General features: G+C 46.7%; 1 pseudogene; it reads left to right on the forward strand.

The window, feature by feature from the left end:
* The first annotated feature begins 1,550 nt into the window (after positions 1-1,550).
* LOC111738134 lies at positions 1,551-1,669 on the forward strand (annotated as a pseudogene).
* Positions 1,670-4,298: the final 2,629 nt, after the last annotated feature.

Below are 4,298 nucleotides of genomic sequence, written 5' to 3' on the forward strand. Positions count from 1 at the left end.
CATTGAGCATGAGAGGTATGTCAGTGGCCTCCAAGGAAGTAGAAAAAAGCAGGTCAGATCATGCATGGCTTTCTGTGCCACATGTTGTAGAGATGACCACCTCCCACCAAAAGCATACTGTCCCTTCCAGAGCATAAGCTGTTCCTGGGAAGTGGCTGTCCTGTCAGGATCCCATCACATTCCTGCCCCCCTTGCATGTAGATGTGGCTGTATAACCACCTCTTGTCAATAAATCAAAATGATGTGTGTCATTTCTAAGCGAAGACTTTTAAAAAGCAGGTCTACCTTCTCCTTGCATTCTCTTTCCCGTTCTTCTCACTAGAAGCAGACGTCTGAGGCCCTCCAAGATGGTAGAGTTGCAAGACAGAGGAACTTCGAATTCTAGATCACGGAGGATAGCTGCCAGCTGACTAGAATCACTCAACTTGGATACATGCGCGCGCGCGCGCACACACACACACACACACACGTTCCATTTGTTATAGCAGCTAACATTATTCTAAATTATATATCATGCTAAGGAGTTATTATTTTATTCTCAAATTTTTATTTTGAGTTCTACTTTGCTGAAAGTGTAGTGGAAATCACTAAAGGATTTTAAGCGAGGAAATGGCATGACCTGATTTTTACTATAAAATGATGACTCTGGCTGAATAGATAGTTGGGAGGTCCAGAATTGCATAGGAGATAAGGCGAGAGATGAAGATGGCAAAAAATAATGCTAGCGGTCAAGAGAGAGGAGTTCTGGCTTGTGGGATCACAAGCACTCAATGATGGTGGGTCAGAGAGAGAAAGATGTTGGATACAACATCCCTTATGTTTCGACTGGAGAATCTGGATGCCACGATGGTGAACTCTGGGAAGAGTCCTGGCTGGGGCAGGGGGCGTAAGGGTCAGAAAACGCAGTGCAAAAGCAGGGGTACTTCTGTAGCTCACTGTGCCTTGTTTCTGTTAGTCTGCTGTGGAGCTAATCTTTGGGGATCCTGGAGTCACATTACTAGATGGAGTGTTTGGTCTGGTTAGCATGGGGCATCCTTTCAAACTAAGTAGCAAACCCATCATGCCATTCACTCATTTGTTCATGCATTCATTCAACCAGGCTCTGGGCTAGGGACTTGGAGGTTAACACACAGTCCTGTTCCTGGGGACCTCACGGTCTTCATGCTCTTTGTCTTTAATTGCTTATATAAATCTATTACAATAGAATCAGTAGCCAGAAATAGGTGACCAGAAGAATTGGCAATTAATGAAAATATTGTTTCTGATAAGGTGAGGGTGGTGCAAGGGGCGAGGGTGGACAGGGAGCAGGTCTAGGAGCAGAAAGGGCAAGAAAGGATTGTCTCCCTTCAACATGTAGTGTTTCCTCCTATACAACCTTCGAGGATGCTTAAAATGTGGGAGGGAGAAATCAAGGCACAGATGCTTACGGGACCTCTACAAGGTATCCCAACTAGAACAGTCATTTGACTCAAGGTCCATGTGTTTGTCACTGCACACCACCGTGATGCTTCCCTGGAGTGGGAATAAATGAGTTTAAAGAAAAATGGTTGGTCTACGGCCATGCCACCCTGAACAAGCCCGATCACATCTGATCTCGGAAGCTAAGCAGGGTCAGGCCTGGTTAGTACTTGGATGGGAGACCACCTAGGAAGACCAAGTGCTGTAAGCATGAAAAGTAAAAATAAATTAAAAAATAAGGGATTGTAAGCTGACAAGGTCATTGCAATCTGTGAGGTCAACCAAGGGTTGCCTCGCCTAAAAAAAAAATTAAAAAAAAAAAGAAAAACTGGTTGAATGTGGAGATTTACGAGAGGCTACAGTGGTGGAGGGGCCGAGTGACGCCTCTTCACTTGGAGAGGTGCTCAGGGCTGCCTGGCCACGACACTGGGTGAGGCCACAAGGCCAGGTGAGGTCCCAGTGGCTGGAACTCGTTTGGCCGGGTTCCTAGTATGGAGCCAGAGGGGGACTGCGGGCTGTGTCCTGTGGAGCCTGAGGGCCAAATTTTGTCTCCGAGTCAGGGTGGAGGGTGTTGGGCTGGAAATGAGGACCAGCAGACAAGACGAGAAGGGGGACGCATAACAGACAGGTGATGTGTGGGAGACACAACCCGGGTCACAGACCTCAGGGCCTGAGTGGATGCCCGTTTAGATCCAGTCAGAAACAGCATTATTTCTTCAGAGCCAGGAGGGTTTAGATAACCCTGGAGTGAGTGTGTGCATATGTGTGTGTACACGGGCACATGCTACGGGCCCATGAACACATGTGCATGCTCATGTACATACACACATACATGCTCAGGGCATGTTCCATGCTGGTGTGGGGTCCCGGATGAGTAGAATGGCAACAGTGGACTCCTGGGAACAGAAAGCAGACTCACGCAAAAGACGAAAGAGCTAGTCTGGGAAAGCACTTGCTGCTTCTGCCCATGCTGGCTCTCTGTGCATCACTAAGTCTTTTGCTTTTGTTCCCAAGATTCACCACACCCAGTTCTTTCTTACACTCGTCTTACTTGTAACTAAGGAGGTATGCTGAAGGCTTGGGGATGCTTTCAGTTCTCTCCAAGCCTTTGCTTGAAGGAATCGGTGGCAAAAACAAACCCTGTGCTCATATCAAATACTTGGATTCTCTCTGCAAAAGGCGATCTGCTAAATGCGAACGTGCTTTAATGTTTCCACCTTCTGTAAGACTTCTCATGAATATATATGCTGATAAATCAGAAAGCTGTGCTTATATGTTCAGTGCCTTGACGTTCAGTGGTCTTTGTCTCAGCCCATAGTAAAATGGATTCCCTGAGGATTATATTCAACTTAAAGACAAAGTGCCTAGGATGTGCCAAGCACTTAAAAAATACCACTTTACTCCTCTCACGACCCCATGAGGTAGGTCCTATTACCATCCTCATTTTGTAGATGAGTCCACCAATGTTCAATGAGCTCAGATAACTTGTCCTAGGTCACGTAACTAGGCAGTGGGTTTGTCAGGATTTGAATCCAGGCCGATGGACTCCAGAGGCCCTGCTCTTAACCTGTAATCCCCCTTCTGCGGGCAGGAGAGGCCTCTGCTCTGCCTTGCTGTGTTAAATGATTACCAGGCTGTCTCCTGCACTCAGGATTGAGGGGAAACAAGAAACAGCTCTTGTCTTCAAGGTCCCATCCTTGAAGACAAGAGCTGTTTCTTGTTTCCCCTCAATCCTCCATCTGGGGACATGAGGGCTGGCACATGAGAGGAGCCCACTAAAGCCTGTTGTACGTTTGCTGCTGGAACCAGGGAGCCTTGCCAAAGTGATTTGGTCCATTCTCCTGCCCCCGCTGTCACCATCTGGGATTCTGCACACAGCAACCTCACCCACTCCTCCTCGCCCCGTGATGACTTTCCCTCCATAGTCCAATCCCTTCTAAACAAGCTCCCCTGGCAGACCAAGTCCTCTGTACAGTCATGAGTATCTGTCACTTCTGTGCAGGGCCAACAGGAAATGTGGCACAGTGCTGAACAGTAAACAATTCCAACTCTCAGCCACACTTTGTCTGGGCCGGGCACCAGAGCAGGCTGTGGTCGCTTGTTACCCGCACAACAAAACTCCCTCCAGTTTCAACCGTGATTTATCAAGTGAGCCACTGCCAGTTTCGCTGTATTCCTTTCATTTCAGGGGTACAATAGGTAAAATCCATTCCTGAGGCAGAACAACAGATTAAATTTACAGGTTCGAAGGTGGACAATTTCTTGAACAGGGAAGAAACATTCCACGCTGTTTGCGTGTCTTCCAGAACAGCCTCATCAGAATGAGAAAAATAGATGAGGGGTAGACTTAGAAGAGAAAGGCGTTTAATTGTAAAGTCCTGACCGCACTGTCAAAATGGTGGCTCTAGACCCAACAGAATGACTGACCCAAATAGGGAAGGGGACGAGTGACATTTAGTGAGCTTCTCCTTTGTGCCAGGCTTTTACACGTGTTCCTTTAAAAGTCACAGTAATTGTACAAAGCAACTATTTTAAGGTGCACACAGGGAGGAGACTGAGAATCAGAGGTTATGGGACTTGCCCAAGGTAACACGGCTACTGGGTCATGGAACTAAAATTTGAACCGAGGTCTGCGTGATCCCAAAGTTGACAGTGTTTTCACCACACAGTGCTGCCTTAGACATTTACTTTACGAAGCTACCTATGAAGAATGATTTTCTACATTGCTGCAACAGATGTCTGTAACCTTTAAAAAAACCCACAAGCATATAAAGACAATTCTTCTATTTTCGACACTTAACATCTGTTCTGAGATTTATATGGTAAAAAAGCATCACGGT

The sequence above is a fragment of the Pteropus vampyrus genome, unplaced genomic scaffold (genome assembly GCF_000151845.1).
Source record: "Pteropus vampyrus isolate Shadow unplaced genomic scaffold, Pvam_2.0 Scaffold35, whole genome shotgun sequence".
Lineage (NCBI taxonomy): Eukaryota > Metazoa > Chordata > Mammalia > Chiroptera > Pteropodidae > Pteropus > Pteropus vampyrus.